Genomic DNA, 18,625 nt, shown 5'->3' with positions numbered 1-18,625 from the left:
TGCCTCTAGGGGACAATACATTTTTCAAAGAAGACCATTTAATAATAACTAAATGAAGATGAGCCTATTGTCCCGTCTTTTTCAACATCACATAGTATGCAGGGCTCCTAGTAGATCTACTGCAGCCAGGGCAACAGGTAGGATAGCTACCCGAATAACCACAGCAGCTGGGAACCCCCAGGAGCCCAGAGGACAGGGGACTCCTCCTCTATATATGAAAGCCATTTCCATTCTGGTTTGTACCTGTGTGGGCAGATTAGCTTGTCTCACCCTCTCTCTCAACACTGCACAGAATGGAGGACTCCCAGACCATCTGCTTAAGCCAGGGCATCAGTCTGCAGAGCTCCCAGGAGATTGGCTGCAGTTATGGCCACAAGACCCCCTGGAAATCTGGGGCAACACACAGACACAGGAGGCAGGCTTTGCACAGAGTCACCCATGTCAGCTATCACCAGAGATAACCAGATAGCCAGAAGCAAGTGCAAGATGATAAGGAACAGAAGCCAATAAGATAATGACACCATGAGAACCCAGTTCTTCCACCACAGCAAGGTAGGAATACCACAGTACACTGAAAAAGCATGATGCTGACGTAAAATCTCATTTCATAAAGATAATAGAGATCTCAAAGGAGGGTATAGATAACTCACTGAGGAGGATGAAGAGTGAGAGGGTCCCTGCTGAATGGAACACAACATGGACCTGAGATGTAATCCTAAATTTATAGAACATACCTTCAATCACACCTGAAGTGAGCTACAGTTGAGATGGAAGCATTTCTGCATTCTCTGACCTCCTATACCCCGGGTCCCCTTGACCAGAAGTACACTTGGGAGCAGTTTTGAGAGTTGGAACACTTTAAAATGGAACCATACTAGGACCTCCAGAATTGAACGATCGTAGCCACCAGACTCAAACTGAAGGAGGAACAAGTTAAGGCTTGGTTCATCCAGCAATCCTTGGAGCAGGAGATGCGCCCTCCCTTGACCAGGTTACAGCAGTCTGCCCGGGGTTAATACCTCTTCTGCTACCCACAAAGCCCTCTGCTGCCAGTCACCAAGCTGGAGCTACAGGCTCACTCCATCAGTCCCCTGATCCTCAACCAGCTCTAAGCACAGCTGCTGATCCTCCTCCCCATGGAGCCACTTCAACGTGTAACACAAAAACCGCCCTCACAACACCCCCTCCTTTCCAGACTCCTGACTGCACCAAGCTCACCAAATGGTGGATATATTTCAGAAACCTAAGGGTCAATATTTGAATACCAGGATGCCAGGACAGATGGCATTGGTCAGAAATGGTGTGCCAGATGTTGTGTCTCCAACTGGGGCTCCTCTAGAACCTGCAGGGCCACACCCCACAGAGATCTACCTCTGACTGTAGCCTATGGTTCCAATTCTTTTAGCAGCCTCCTCTCAAAGGTGGTATACTTCAGGCTAGCTATCAACTCAGTATGTAACACAGTATGACACTGACTTCTTGCTTCCTTTTTCCATGGCATGATTACAGACTAATATATATTGCCAGAACCACCATTGTCCATGAGATTAGCTGGTTAACATGGCTAGCTTTTTTCCTCTCTGACCTTGACCATTCATTTTGTGCCAATAAGTAGTGTGTGTGTGTGTGTGTGTGTGTGTGTGTGTGTGTGTGTGTGTATTTTATTGAGGCTTCTGAGGCACCTGCTTGAGGATATGGATCTGGGAATGGCTCATTGATAATATGAAATTGTTAATGAATAAAATTGATGTTTGAAAAATATAACTCACTAAAATAAATACAGCAAAACACCATTAAACAGGTGGAAGCCCTTAACCAGGAGACAAATAAATCCCTCAAAGAAATACAGGAAAACACAAACAGGTGAAAGTGTTGAACAGAGCAGTCCAAGACCTAAAAATTGAAGTAGAAACAATAAACAAATCACAAATAAGAGCAACCTTGGAAATGGAAAACCTAGGAAGGAGGTCAGGAGCTACAGATGCAAGCATCATCAGCAGAATAAAAGAGATAGAAGAGAAAATATCAGGTTGAGAAGTTACCATAGAAGATATTGACAAAAAGATGATCTAAAGTATAAAAGGCCCCTAACCCAAAACACCAAGGACATTTGGGACACAAGGAAAAGACCAAGCCTTCAAGGGGAGGCTCCAAGGACTGATACTATTACTGATGCTGTGGTATGCTTACAGACAGGGGCCTAGCATGGCTACCCTCCAAGAGGTCAAACAAGCAGCTTGAAGAGTCAGTTGCAGATACTTACACTCAACCAATGGGCAGAAGCTGGGGACCCCTGTGGTTGAATTAGGGAAAAGCTGGAAGAAGCTGAGGGGGAGAGTAAGAAGACCTGAAATCTCAATTAACCTGGATCCCAGAGATCTCTCAGACACTGAGCTAGCAGTCACCTGATGATTTGAGGCCCCTGGCACATATAGAGCAGGGGAATGCCTACATTGACCTCAGTGAGAGTAGACTTGAAGCCCCAGATATTGGGGAGGTTTAGTAGGGTGGGGATGTAGGAGTTAGGGACATCCTCTTGGAGAGGGGTGAGGAGGTATGGAAGGAGGAACAGTCAGTGGGTGAAACAGGAGGGGCATAACAGCTGGACTGTAAAAAAATAAAGAATAAAGGAAAAAGGAAAAACCAAGCCTAAGAATAATAGAAATAAAAGAGAGTGAAGATACCCAGCTCAAAGGGCCAGAAAACAAAATCATACAAGAAAACGTCCATAACCTAAAGAAAGAGATGATCATAAATTTACAAGAAGCCTACAGAAAACCAAATGGATTGGACCAGCATAATATCCTCTCATCAAAACTCATAGCTCTGAGTGTCTCGAAAATGAAATTAGAGAGAGCATACACTAGCAGCTTCACAGCACACCTAGAACAAAACGTTCTAGAAAAAAAAAGAAGCAAATACGCCTAGGAGGAGTAGACTGCAGAAAATAATTGAACTCAGGGCTGAAATCAACTAAGTAGAAACAAAGAGGACTATACAAAGAATCAACATAACCAGGAGTTGGTTCTTTGAGAAAATTCTCAAGATAGATAAACCCATAGCCAAACTAACCAGAGGGCACAGAGAAAGTATCCAAAATAACAACATCAGAAATGAAAGGGGAGACATAACAACAGAGTCTGAGGAAATTAAAAAAAATCAGATCCTACTACAAAAGCCTATATTCAACAAAACTGGAAAATATGGAGGAAAGGGACAATTTTCTGGACAGATACGAGGTACCAAAGTTAAATGAAAATCAGATAAACCATCTAAACAGTCCCATAACTTGTAAAGAAATAGAAGCAGGTATTAAAAGTCTCCCAACCAAAAAAAGCCCAGGACCAGATGGATTTAGTGCAGAATTCTATCACACCTTCATAGAAGACCTCATACCAATACTATCCAAACTATTCCACAAAATTGAAACAGAAGGAACACTATCCAGTTCCTTCTATGAAGCCACAATTATGCTTATACTTAAACCACACAAAGACCCAACAAAGAAAGAGAACTTCAGACCAATTTCCCTTATGAATATACTCAATAAAATTCTCACAAACTGAATCCAAGAACACATCAAAAATGATCATCCATCACGATCAAGTAGGCAGGCTTCATCCTAGGGATGCAGGGATGGTTCAATATATGGAAAGCCAACAATGTAATTCATTATGTAAACAAACTAAAAGAAAAAAAACACATAATCATTTCATTAGATGCTGAGAAAGCATTTGACAAAATTCAATACCCCTTCATGTTAAAAGTCATGGAAAGATCAGGAATTCAAGGCCCATACCTAAACATAGTAAAAGCCATATACAGCAAAGCAGTCACCATCATCAAACTAAATGGAGAGAAACTTGAAGCAATCCCACTAAAATTAGGGACTAGAAAGGGCTGCCCACTCTCTCGCTACTTATTCAATATAGTTCTCAAAGTCCTAGCCAGAACAATAAGACAACAAAAGGAGGTCACAGGGGTACAAATTGGAAAGGAAGAAGTCAAAATATCACTACTTGCAGATGATATTACAGTATACTTAAGTGACTCCAAAAGTTCCACCAGAGAACTACTTAACCTGATAAATAACTTCAGCAAAGTGGCTGGGTATAAAATTAACTGGAACAAGTCTGTTGCCTTCCTCTACTCAAAGGATAAACAGGCTGAGAAAGAAAATAGGGAAATGACACCCTTCACAGTAGTCACAAATATCATAAAAATACCTCGGTGTGACTCTAAGCAAGTGAAAGGTCTGTATGATAAGAACTTCATCTTCAATTAATGGTGCTTGTACAACTGGCAGTCTATATGTAGAAAAATGAAAATATATCCATATTTATTATGTTTCACAAAGCTCAAGTCCAAGTGGATCAATGACATCAACATAAAACCAGATACACTGAATCTAAGTGGGAAAGAGCCTTGAACACATTGGCATTGGGGGAGGACATTTCCTAATTGAACTCCAACGGCTTGGGCTCTAAGATCAACAATTAATAAATGAGACCCTGTGAATCTGAAAAGTCTCTGTATGACAGAATACACAGTCAGTAGAACAAATCAACAACATACAGATTTGAAAAAACATTTTCACCAACCTCACATCCAATAGAAGGCTAATATCCAAAATATATAAAGAAATCAAGAAGCTAACCTCCAATAAAACCAAATAAGCCAATCAAAAAATGGGGTACAGTACCAAACAGAGAATTCTCAACTGAGGAATCTCGAATAGCCAAAAAGTACCTAAAGAAATGTTCAACATCCTTAGTCATCTGGGAAATGCAAATCAAAACGACCCTGAGATTCCACCTTACACCAATCAGAATGGCTAAGATCAAGAGCTCACATGACGGTAGATGCTGGTGAAGATGTCTAGGAGGAACGTTTCTCTATTGCTGGTGGGATTGCAAACTAGTACAACCACTCTGGAAATCAATCTGACAGTTCCTCAGAAAATCGGAAATGGTTCTACTTGAAGACACTGGGCATATATCTGAAAGAAGCTCCAACATATAACAAGGGTATGTGCTCCACTATGTTCATAGCAGCTGTATTTATAATAGACAGAAATGGAAACAACCCAGATGTCCCTCAAAGAATGGCTACAGAAAATGTAGTACATTTACTCAATGGAATACTATTCAGCTATTAAAAAGGTTGACTTCACAAATTTTTCAGATAAATGGGTGGAACTAGAAAATATGTTGAGTGAGGTAATCCAGACAAAAAGGACATAAATCGTAATTGTATATGCTCATTAATTAATAGATGTTAGCTAAAAAGCTCAGAATACCCATGGCACAACTCACAGAACTTGTAACATTTAACAAGAAGAGTAGGTCAAAGTGTGGATGTTTCAATCTCATGTAAAAAGGGGAACAAAATAATCACTGGCGGCAGAGGGAGGGACGGTCTTAAGTGGGAAAAGGGGGAGGGAAAATTGGGGTCAGGTTTAAGTATGGTAAGAGACAGGAAAGAAGTCCAGAGGGCCAGGAGAATGAATAGAAAAATGTAGCAGTGGGAGGTGGGGAATAGAGGGAGACACTAGAAAGTCCCAGATGCCAGATATTTAAGAGGCTCCCAGGACCCAGTATAAAGATATCATTAGTTGAAATACCCAACAAATGGGAGATAGAACCTGAACAGACCACCCCCAGTAGATAGGCATTGCCCCCAGTTGAGCGAAAGGGAACTGAACCATCTCAAAAATTTTAACGAAGAATTGTCCCTGTCTAAACGAAATGCCAGGGAAAAAATGGAGCAGAGACTGAAGGCCATCCAGAGACCACACCATCTTGAGATCTATTCATCCCAGACACCAAACCTGATACTATTGCTGTTACCAAGAACTTCTTTCAGACAGGAACCCAGTAGGGCTGTCCTCTGAAAATCTCTGCTAGCACCTGAGACAGATGCTGACACTCACAGACATCCATTGGCCTCAGCCCAGGGATCTCAGTGGAAGAGAAATGGAAGCACTGAAGAAGCTGAAAGGCATTTCAAACCCATAGGAAGATCAACAGCATCAACTAACTGGACCCCTCAGAGCTCCTAGGGACTACACTACCTCGCAAAGCGTATTCATGGGTGGGTACATGGCTGCAGCTACGTCTGTAGCAGAGGATTGCTCTATCTGAAATCAGTGGGTAGGGAGGTACTTGGTCTTGTGTAGGCTTGATGCTCCAGAGAAAGGGGATGCTAGAGGGGTGAGGTGAGAGTAGGTGGGTGGGTAGGAGTGCACCCTCTTGGAGGCAAAGGGGAGGAGAATGCCAGGGGCATTGTGGAGCAGAGCCCAAGAAGGGGAACATTTGGAATGTAAATAAATAAAGTCATCAATTAAAAAAAGGAAAAAAGAAAAGAAGAAAAGAGCTAGCCTGAGCCATAAAAAAACTCACTCAAAAGTATGTTTCAATGAAAATGTATGGAAGTATGAAAAACACCATTTCCACCACTGATATAAAACAAAAATTAATTTACTTTAAGCAACATGCCGTTTGTGGTGTATTTACATGAATACAGTGTTTATGTGAATTTAAATATATGATTTTATAAACCATGATGACCACTAGAACTAGAAGCTTCAAAACTCTCTGAGTTGCATCTCTTCTGTTTTGAGAGTTGTATAAAATCTATAATGAGGAATAGGCCAGTAAATGAAAAAAATAACTAAAAGGCCTTATTTCTAAATCATATGTAATAAGTCTAAATTTATGTATACCTGTTGAAATAATTTCTCTATATAAGGCCCAAATGGCTAGAAGTAAATGGGGAAATCCAACAGCACAGTACTGTGAGAAACATTAACACGCCTCTTTCAATTATTGATTAAACAAGATCAAGAAATTTGAGACAACTGATGCCAAATACCATAAACTGGCCTTGGCAGAAAGTGTTTCTCTGCAAGTGTCAAAGGACTGAGACCATCCAGGGTATATTAGGTGACATCATCTGGGGCATAGAACAACAAAAAAAAAAGTCCTAGAAAATCCCCAGACGGCTGGAGATAAATCAGCATACTTAGAAACAACTCTTAGGAATGTGGGGAATAACAATAACAATCAGCAAATATTTTGAAATTAAAATTTTATAAAATATTAAAACCTGAGTTGTAGCCAAAACTGTGTCTAGAGAAAAATTTGTTTTTTTAATTGCATATATTAAGGAAGGTAGAAATACTAAAATCCATGATATGATTGTTATTTTCAGAAGTTATAACAATAATAGCAAACTAAACTCAAAATACATGGCAGGTTAAAATAATTAAGCTATTAATAACTAAATGAGTAGAAAATACAGTCTTAGGTGTATTATGTTATTTTACACACACACACACACACACGGGGACACAAACACAGGCGCACATACGGGCACACAAACACAGGCACACACACATATGATATATATATATATACATATATATATATACATATATATACATATATATATATTTCTCATCTGGACTGACTGACAATGCTTCAAACAACTCAACACCAGCTATGAGAGCCCTCCTTTCATTTGAAAGAGCATTTCAAATATCAAACATTTCTTGATTTCCTTTCTTTTCCTGTTTTTTTAAATCAAATATCACACTGTATTACTATGATGTGGTAAAACTAATTTCAAAGGGGGGGAACAGTAAAAGTGATGTCATGTAACTGAAGCTGTATTCATTCTGATACAAAGTATTTGAGCCTTAAATGGCTTCTTGTTCACAAAAGTCAGGAAAAGGAAATATGTATTCAATGTGTGAGTACAGATAAGATCTGCGTTAGAAAAGGAAGCCCAGGAAACTGAGTGCTATGAAGGCAAAATCTGATCTAACTTGAAGATATGTGCATGCACAGAAGCTTACGTTTGCACTTGTGCTGTATGTGTTCAATGCATACAGTAAACTCCAGAACTCACTTGCAGGTGTGTGTGTGTGTGTGTGTGTGTGTGTGTGTGTGTGTGTGTGTGTCTGTGTCTGTGTGTGTCTGTGTGTGTCTGTGTGTGTCTGTGTGTGTCTGTGTCTGTATATGCTTACATGCATGTGCATGCACGAGCCAAGTTACATATGTGTGTATGCACTGAACATGAACTCTATAATCAGTGACACAATGAAAGGACAATGAAAAACGACAATGGGAATAAACCATAGAAATGTCGAATACAAACTCAAAAGAATATCTACTTAGTTTTAATTACATCTGAAAAATATATGGATTGGATGGTTTCCTGGAAGTGTATAAACCAATAAACCTGATTCCATCAGGTACCAGAAATCTAAGCAGCTCAAAGCCACATTATAAATTGAGAATCTGTTCAGGTTATACTAAAGAAGTATTGGATATGATACTAGTAACCATTTACAGGAACAAGGTAACATGGCATCTTCTGGAAGGTACTGCTGTTGTGTGAGGAGGTTGGGTGAATAGCCCCTTCTGCTGCACTCCAGTGGGTAAAGACTGTATACAGATGTTCATGTATGCCACCTTGTGCATGACCATACGGAGAAATGACTCATTCTAGATGCTGTGGTTGCTACTCAAGCATGTGGGATGTGAAGAAGCTAAATTATTACATTTTTATAATGATCACTGTGAATAATTTTTACCATGCTCTTATTTTTTAAATGGAAAATAGACAAAATATTTATAGAAAGCAACAAAGTAGTCTTCCCAGGGCTATTTCTTCTCAGTTAGTCATATGCAAACGTCAGAGGCAACTTTGAAAAGTCAGTCACTGGATGTCAAATGTGCTGCTGCTTGAGGCTGAACTGTGTGTGGAGTCTCTTCCTAGGACAGGTATAAAGCTGGGTGTGGCAAGTCCCAGCCCTGTTGTCAGTCTGTAGGTAGCAATAAATACCTGAATTTGGTGGCCCTAGTTCTCTTTCTACCAATGGCATCTAACCCATGCTTAAATGATGAAATAATAATAAAATTGGGCCTGGAGTGGGATTTCTGAAGTGAGAATGGTGATTAAGACCAACAGTAGTCAAGATCTAGCAGAAATTATCATAGTTTCCAAAGAATTAAATTCCTCCTCTATTAAAAAATGACTAACAGAATTACTTGTCAATTCAGCAGCTTGCATAACAATGAGAGTTCCTGAACTTTTAATGAACTGTTTCTTTTTTAAATGTTCTAATGAAACCGACTTCAGAAAGCAGTTCTCCAGTAATTACCAAAATCCAAGACTCCCAATGAGCTCTTGGGTATTATAATTTCCTATTGACCTCGTGCTAAGGGTGAATGAATAAAGACCAGTATAGGAAGATGTGGTGGGAAGCCTGGGTAGATGGTCACACCTTTGACTGCAGTATACTGTCTCATATCCTCATTCTGTGGTCAGCGCCTTCTTGGTTGAATATGAAAGACACTGGAGAATTTGTTTAGCATAGAGTGTGTGCTGATTGATTTCTGCCAACTGGACACAAATAAGAGATACCTGGAAGAAGGGAACATCCTTTGAGGAGCTGCTCCCACCAGATTGGCCCATGGTATGTCTGTGGGGGTATTTCCTTAATTAATGCTTGATACAAGAGAATCCAGAGCACTCTGGGCAGTGACACCCTTAGAATAGATAAGAAAAACTGAGGAAGCCAGTAAGCTGTTTCTCCTCCACGTTCTCTGCTTCAGCTCCCACCTTAAGGTTCTGTCCTTGAGTTCTTACCCTGATTATCTCAATGCTGGGCTGTGACATGGAACTGTCAGCCAAATAAACTCTTTGCGCCACAAGATGCTTTTGCGCATGGTGTTTTATCATAGCGGTAAAAACTAAAGTGGGTGAGGCAGGAGGAGGGCTGCAGGGGTGGCTGCAGTGGCCAGGGAGGGGGTTCTTAGCAGAGGGTAGCTGCCATGTCACTCAGCCGGGGCAGGGCTCTGGTATTGAACTTAGTGAACAGCATGACTTCGTGCTGTAAAAGGGCATTTTGTGCACTAAAAGGTGAGGTATGTCATGCATAAAAGACAATTGGATGGCTGTTGGCCAGATTGGAAACTTCCTAGTTTACACTGCAAACCCTAAGGTGCCGGTGACTCCAATAGGTGCTCTGGGGATACCATTTGGGTCCATTTTAGCTTCTTATTGTCTGAAGGAAAAACTCAACATCTTGGGCATGTTGGGGAGTCTGCTAGGCTGTACAGATTCACTCATACTGATTATCCTTCTCAGAAGTCTGAGAGTATGACAACTCGGTGTGAGTTGGAGGAAAAGCTGACCAATCCAGTGTTTGTGGGCTACCTGTGCATTGTGCTGTTCATGATGCTGCTGTTGATCTTTGGATTGCCCCAGTCCACGTGCCCACCAACATCATGGTCTATGCCAGCATCTCTTCTTTGTTGGGGAGTTTCATTGTGCCTTCTACCAAGGGCATTGGCCTGGCAGCCCAAGACATCTTTCACAACAAGCCGTTGAGTCAGAGAACCCTCTGTCTGAACCAGGTACTCCTGGCTGTCCTGGGCTGCAGCACCATTACCCAATTCAGGTACATCAACAAGGCTTGGAGTGCTTCAACTCATCTGTCTTTTGGGCCATCTATTACACTGGTCCTATTGGCTTCACCTATCCTGTGGACCTGATGAACTTCTTCAGCATGGCCTGTGGATTTACAATTGTCTCTTTGGGAACTGTGCTTATACAAGTGTTCAGACAAACTTCAGCCTTGGGGAGATGAACAAATCCAATAAGAAAACAAGCTAGGATGCTACCAAGGGGTGGGGGCTCGAGCAATAGGTTTTGGAGGGGGTCTGTGATTCATACTACATCTCAAGTAGAAGAAACTCTTAGAGTTGCCACTGTACTAATAACCTATAAAGGACAATAGGGGGCCTGTCTTTGCACCACAGTGGGGTCCAGATCTCCGCAGCACAGAGCTTCCAATGGTTGTTTGGGTGTAATCTCTCTCTGATGAGACAAGTTCTGCTTTCATTTCAATTAACCTAGAAGCTTCCATTAATTACTTGTTAAATATTTTAACATGATTTAACTGTGAAATTGCGATGAGGTCTTTCCAGTTAGTCTTTGTAGAGGAGCAGATGTTCTTAAAGTAGGACATCCTTTTCACTTGGAAAAGGAAGTGAAATCTGGCTGTGTACAATAAACAAGACTGTAGACTGTAGAGTAACTGATTCCTTTAACAACCTGACTCTCCTACATGTACCCCAAAACAGTAGTAAGCAGAGAAAGAAGAATTAATGACAGTGATACAGAATTCCATTGTTAGGTGACTTTCCAATAGGTCAAATAAATTTTAGTCCTTTTATTATTTGAATTATTCACTTACTTTAATGATTAATGTGTATATGTTAAATGTTCTTTATGTACAGTGGAAAATAGTGAAAGCTAAAGATACAGAAAAAAAATGCTAAGTGACCCATTTGTACATCATTGTCCAACTAAGGACAGCTGATTAATTACAAAAAAATATTTTATTTCCACTTAACCTTTGTTACTTGGACTGGCTTTCTGTTTCAGGAGGCATTGTGACCATTCAAAAGGAATAAACACTCTCTCTCTCTCTCTCTCTCTCTCTCTCTCTCTCTCTCTTTCTCTCACTCATTCACACACACACACACACACACACACACACACACACACACACACACACAAAACAAAATAAAACAACACCAACAAAATACCACCAACTGGTGCAGGATGGTAAACAAAAATATGGCTTTGAGCAGAGACTTAGTGACATTTGCAGTTGGAGTTTTCTTAGGAATATCCCTTCCAAAGGGAAGGATTTATCCACCAGGGATCTCATGCTGCTTTCATGACAAATATGTATGAACAGTCTGTGCCTTGGGCTTAAAGCAGGATGTTACTAGGCTATGCAGCAACCCAGAGTAACAAGGTTAAGAGTTTCTTAAAGAGTCAAAGTGGTGCTATGCTGGCTGGGAAAGGGACAGGGAAGGGAAAATGTCCTGTTTGAGAAGGGTCTTGAAGCTTCAGGCAAGAATATCTTTGAGCTCTATGACTCAATGCCTGGGAGGCTGAAAGGGCTCCTTCTTGTTAATGTACATACAACTGTTACCTTTCCTAGTCAATTTCATAGGCCCATGTGAAGAATCTATAGGAGAACCTGCATGTGGCAAGGTCACATTGGAGAGACTGTGGAGGATTAGAGGATTATTGTATTAATTTTTCTTTGGAAAAACAACCATGTATAGCAGTGGAATCTTAGTAAACCAGCAATCTAGAAGGAAAATGAAGCAAACAAACAACAAAATTCCAAAACTAATCAAACAAAAAGCCCACCCCAGATTCCTTAATCAGTACCTATTGATTTCTATGGTGTAAACCCTTCTACATTGCAGACTTCAGTCTCCTAATAGTTTAACCAACCAGATGAAATATTTTACAGTTGGCTCTCTTATATTTGCCTGAGCCAAATGCACCACTACCTGGGAACCAGCTTGTCCTTTACAGATGCTAATGCTAGCCGTATTACCAAACTTCCTGGCCAGAAGAGCAGAAAGTGTTCATACACCTGGTACCTCACCCTGTCAATAACCTGTAGGGCACATAGGCAGAAGGTGATGCTTTATTTGTACTTATTGGCCCTGTGCTGAAACTTGGGGTCAGCATCTTGATCTTCAGCTTTGCAGCACTGATGTCCTTCAGAGAAGTTGCTGGGATCCATTTTTACTTAACTTTCTTGCTTCCTTCCTCCATTCTTCTGCCCTTAACTCCCTCCCTAACTCCCTCTTCTTTCCTTCTTCTCTTCCCTCCCTCCCTCTCCTCCTCCTCCTCCTTCTTCTTCTCTCTCTCTCTCTCTCTCTCTCTCTTTCTTCCCTCCTTTCTTTCTGTCTATCTTTCTCTTGTGTGTAATAACTCAGGGGAAGGTACTTGCTCAGGAACTCTGTCACCACCTGTTGGAGAGGATCAGCCTGGTCTTGATGCTAAGTATATCTGAAATGTACTTCTGGGATCTGTCACTCTAAGCTATCCAAAATGGCCAGATGGTATAACCCAGGCAAATGGAGGACTGATGTATATGGGTGAGCTCTGGCCAGTCACAGGTAGAGTCAGGGGTAGTTCTCCTTTTCTCTGGGTTTCTTAGTCTTCAGAAATCATTCCATGCAAGTGAGCCACCTGGCCTCCCTAAACAGTTCTTTGTGAATGCCATAAATCACTCTGTGATTTTGGTCTCTTATCTCCTCTGCCTCATTCATTCTGAATGCCAGATTTTGCTTCCTTGCTGAGGAAATCACTAAAATGAGCACTCTTGCCTAGGGTCTGCTTTATAGGTATGAAACCCAAGGCTCTTTTGTTAAATGTATAGTGGACCATACCCTCATTAGAGTAGTACTGTATCTGGTGATACAGAGTTATTCAGTTTTGCTGTGGTCAGGGTGTTCTACAACGGAAATGATAATAAACTTATAGATCTTGTCCACCAACCACCTGACGACCTGGATTCTGGACCTAGAAGAAAATCATGGTCTTTCTCCTAAGCCATAGTTTGTTGGGAAACTAGAACAGAGGGTCTTTTTTTCCCAAAAAATCCAGCTTGCCAAAAATACATCAAAATAGTGCTCTATATTTTTCCAGAAAGGATCACAATGAATGTTTTAGGACACACACACACACACACACACACACACACACACACACACACACACACAAAAACCAAACAGATCCAAAAAATAGTGAACTGCCAAACCTCCTCTGGTTATTATTGACAAAAATTCTATCAAACTCATGATCCACAGGCTGCTTAACAAGTAAAAATTATCCTTGGAATGATAGATTGTTTTAGTTACTATGACTGCATTTAACCCACCCCAAATCTTTACAGATTTAGTCAAGGATATTTACAACACTCATTACTAACTAGGTTAAAAATTTGTACACAGAAAAGATTGGAGTACTGTCTTGTGGTATCCCTGACCTGGAGAAAGAGAGTGCCAGGATAAAGGTGGCCTCATAAGCTACATAAACTGATTTTTTGGATGGGCATGTTACACAGTCCACTTGAATTCAGAAGACACAGACAGTCTCTTAAGGGGACAGCTAAGAATTGTACTGTGATAAGACAGGGATAGACATGCCTTTGAATGTTGTGATTAGCACCATTCATTGTGTGACATCAGAGCTAATACCAGTTGGACACATAGGGACATACCATAGGTCATTAGAAGCTGAGATTGGGTAAAATCCCAAGGAAGAATTTCCCCCACGAGGCTAGGTGTCCCATTATTGCAGGGTTCATGGAAGGTCTATGACCCATTGATCTTCTTCATGTTCCAGACATGAATGGGAATTGGAATTTCCAGGAGTAGATGAAGAAGCTGATGACAGTGACTTTATGCTGAGGTTTATTCATTCAGTCAACAGCAACAAATAGAAAAATAAGGACTATAAAAGTAAGAGGGTCTGTCATCAGGCTGTATCGAAGAGGCTGAGCCCTAGCAAGGGTTATTTTTGTTTCTCAACCTCTTCCCTTAGCCAAAGTATTCCCTGTGCCAAATGCCTGTGAGCCTGTAACTCTGAACCCTGCAGGGCTTTTTTGACTCTAAACCTTGGTGGATTTCTTCCTTCTGGAAGTCAGTCTTCTTTGAGGGATGGTCTTCCTTCTGGAAGCCTGTAGTGATTTTCTATAAACAAATACTGTAGAAAGCCAGAGAAAGGGGCTGGGTTATCTACCTGGACAGTCCTAACAGGGCATTCTAGAGATCTCTGATTATGCCATGGTGAGTTCTTACTACTCAGCCTTCCTGCCAGGTAGAATGATGTGAAGGTCTGGAATGCCATTCAGGATGCTAGGCTGTTAAGTGGTTACTTCTAAGCACTATCCCAAAAGGAAATCATAGACCAGGAATTTGAGTAGATATACAAATAAAAGTTGCTATCACTCAGTTCACCTAGCCTTGGGATTCATAAATTATTCTCTGGATTCATAAATAGCACTGGAAGATTGAGTACTATCTTTAGGAAACATCAAGTGACTAGATCATGCCATGGCAGGGAGACTAACAGGGTGTATCTGTGTGTTAGAGAGAGTTTTACATGGCATAAGTAAGATATGTAGTAAGATAGTGTTCTGTAAGGAAAATCTATAGTCTGGGGCCCCAGAGGGCAGCTGACCTATGTGTAGGACCTAGTCCATCATGTGTTCTCCATGGTAGGATGTTCCTTCCTTCACTTAAGTATTCAAATCTTTAAACCCACTTCTTCCACTAAGACTTGCTCTGTTGAGGTCAAAGGTGATTTCATGGCATAAACTTATAAATGTGTTGGGAGTGTAAGTTTCTCCTAGGAAAGCCAAACTCAGCCGACAGGCACTTACCTCCTTCCTTGGTATCACCTTCTCTCTCTGGCACCCTAGTTCCCTCCTTATAAATAACAAGCTCACAATTGTCGGGTGGATGTCTCTGAGATCTGGTTTGTTTGTTTGTTATTTTTTTGTTTTTGTCTTTTGCTCATAGTTGCATGCATTCCACAAAGGGACTCACTCAACCTTTCCACAACAGATGATAGAGTTCAAACAGAAGAGTGGTTAGTGGTGTTGGAGGTTAGACAGCTACATGATGAGCTCCTCGTGAGTTTGAAGGTAAAGCAGGCAGATGGTGCAGATGATATGTGTGCCAAGTGCTGACTGCTCACAAAGAGGGCTGGGAGTATTCAGGGAGAAGAGCCGGATAGCTGCCTGCTGGGCTAGATTTTATGTGTAGAGCAGACTTTCCTTAAGACCAGTAGAGGGCAACAAAGGCTAGAGAGAGGCTGTGTAGGCCTTGGCCCTGCCTGGACAATGTAGACATGTGGATGCTTAATTAATGCAAATGTGTCTTAATCATCCTCAAATGGGGCTCCTGGTGAGGGTTGCTATGGTCACAGGTCTCTGTCTTCCACATTAGCTCTGTATGTCCAGGTCTAATTCAGGCAGTGTGTGACTGTGCTATGAGCCCTGGGTACCCATAGCCGTTACTACAAGCAATCCTGCACCTCTTCCTCCTGCCACATTCTAAGAGTCAGTGGAGGTCTCCCTGACTGTGAACCATGATGGAATGGAATCCTCAGTCTGGTAAGCTTTGTTCCCAGCTTCTATGTCACCGCTGTGCCTTGAAACAACACTGGTAGGTAAGGTAAGAGCAGAGGCATCTAAATAAAAAGGCAGAAGAAATAAATATAGACTCAGGGAGCTCATATAAGCTCATTTTTTTTTACTGTTCAGGCTTCAGCTTCGGGTCTGGCAAAGAGGTTTATGATACTGAGTAATTTTATGCCTATGTATTAAGTTCAGTTGTGCTTTGTGTCACCTAGCATACCAGAAATGTGTCAAGAAAGCAAGAAATCAGCCTGTTTTCAGGTGATGAGAGAAGCTTGGAATTGATGTGTATTTCCCTCAGGTCACGCAGAATGGTTGGGCAGATGAGGCAGTATTCCACATATTGGAGCAGAATTGGATCCTGACCTATGTCATACACTTCTAATCTTGGACCTTGTATGTAAAGGTTACTGTGGTAGAGGCATGTTTCTCTTTATGTTCTCTTAAGAGCTGCTGAGGGTCATGGTACAGGTGGGAGGGGAGAAATTTGAGGACCATGCCTTATGGGGTAGATTTCAGTCACGATACCTTAACCAAATACTTTCCCTACCACAGTAGGGGGATCCATGTAGAAGTGAATCATGTTGACTTCTGTCACCACATAGGGATGACTCAGAACAGAAGTGCAGTAGGTCTGCACCAGCTGCTGTTGTAGGGAAGGCATTCTTGGCTATGGTGTATATCAGGTGACCTCAGTGGGGTGACAGGAACTAGGCTGGTGCCTCCGTGAGTGATGTTACTGCCTTGCTGTTCTTGTCCTCCTCATTAAAGGCATACATGATTACTGTGGGTTTTTTTTTCAGTTTGCTCCATAAAGCCATGTATGTCTGTTAGCCCTAATATCAGAGATTAAGGCAACACACGGTTAGATAGTCATGTAGAGAGGCTGGATCTCTAGAGGTGGACCTTGACATCTCCACATGCCTGTGGCTTGGGACTGGAGAAAGTGTTGAGCCTAGGGCTGACAACGGTATGCTCAATGTTGCTTTTCGTGGCAAAGTATATGTTTTAATTATGACATGACTGGAGTCTTGGAATTCTGTAGAATTCTTATAGAAAACTTCAAAACAAAACCCAAAACAAACAAACAAACAAACAAGCAAAAACCCAAAAACCTCTGTGGCTGTCTTGCGCCCATTTCCATTGAAACAATGCTAACTGATAGAGCCAAAGGATCTTAAAGATTCAGAATCCCAAATACAAAAAATTATGTATATTCATTAAAGAGTCCAATATGTTATGTCTTTGTTGTTAGGTAGCATTTTTTCATCCCAAGGGTCCTGGCAAGAATCCTTTCTTCACATTCCCTAGGCAAAGTCTATCTCTCCAAGAAACTTGACCCCATCTTCCATTCCCCTATTGGGTTTTATCCTGAATTCTTCTTCCTTACCTGTTGTGCTAAGTGCTCCATATGTAACTCCTGGGTGTGTTTCGGAGTCCATTTTCCAGAGTCTTTTATCCATTTCTTACTCCTGTGATTTTCCTGGCTGACAGGAATTATGAACTATCCTCCTCCAAGTATAGCAGTTGTTTGTGGCACTGTGCTAGGGCTATTTTACCCAAGAAGAAAAGAAGAAGAATGGAGTTATATCAATGTCCCAGCACATGCTTCCCTTCTTTGTTAAACAAGTGCAAAGGAACCCACAGAAATCCCAATGTGCACAATTAGGCTAAGGATTTTTCCATCATATCATATCCGGAGCTTTGTTCCTTTCCAGAACCCACAGGATGAAGGGACAAGTGGAGATGGTGAGCTTGAAAAACTGATAGTACATGGGGATGCATATCATATTTAGCATCTAAACTGCCCACCTGCCTCTTTCTGTCTTGCTCTAGGCACATGATAGAGAATCCCTGTGGTCAGTGGACATGCCCTTGCTGAGGGCTTCTGAGAGACTTTCAAAAATGCTTATCTAGGAAACATCCCTCTACATGTCTCTTATGGCAAATGCACCCTCATTTTTACATAGCCATTCATGTTTGTTTTTATCATATTATTGTTATTAAATAATTCATAATGCTAACACATACATGTACACACACAAACACACATACACAGAGAGAGAGAGAGAGGGGGAGAGAGAGGGAGGGAGGGAAGGAGGGAGGGAGAGAGAGAGAGAGGATTCCTCCATTCTTCTTCTTTCTTCTTTCTCTGATATAATTTTCTTAGAACAGTACCTGATCATGCTAGCCTCTCACATTTCCTTAAATGTGTTGTGTTTGTTGAAAGTATCACTTCAAGTGAGTGAGACATGAAGTTAGAGGTGGTGGGAGATGGGTAGATCTGGGAGGAGTTAAGAGGGAAGAGTGAGGGTGAATTTAATCAAAGTACATAATATTAAAGAATTAATAAATGTTATATTAAAAAACAATTTGTGAGTAGATGGACAGATGGCTGAATGGATAGATGGCTGAATGAATGGATGCACTTGCCAAGAACCAATGTGTTCCAACTCTTTTATTATCCTAACATACCAAACCCATCAGTTGCCATGCATGTTGTAAATTTCATAATCTTGATTTTATAGCATCTAGGAGGAAAATTCAACATTGTCCATTGAGTCGGTGTGTGCTCTATTTATGCCATAG

General features: G+C 41.2%; 2 pseudogenes; both read left to right on the top strand.

Moving 5' to 3' along the window:
• The first annotated feature begins 738 nt into the window (after nucleotides 1-738).
• LOC147995739 (homeobox protein Crxos pseudogene) lies at nucleotides 739-1,125 on the top strand (annotated as a pseudogene).
• An 8,836-nt stretch (nucleotides 1,126-9,961) lies between these two features.
• Nucleotides 9,962-10,686, top strand: LOC147995738 (magnesium transporter NIPA1 pseudogene; annotated as a pseudogene).
• The last annotated feature ends 7,939 nt before the right edge of the window (nucleotides 10,687-18,625 follow it).

Source organism: Rattus norvegicus, chromosome 3 (genome assembly GCF_021556685.1).
Source record: "Rattus norvegicus strain SHRSP/BbbUtx chromosome 3, alternate assembly SHRSP_T2T, whole genome shotgun sequence".
NCBI classification, from domain to species: domain Eukaryota; kingdom Metazoa; phylum Chordata; class Mammalia; order Rodentia; family Muridae; genus Rattus; species Rattus norvegicus.
The sequence above is the reverse complement of the archived record's forward strand: the minus strand, read 5'-3'. Positions and strand labels throughout refer to the sequence as shown.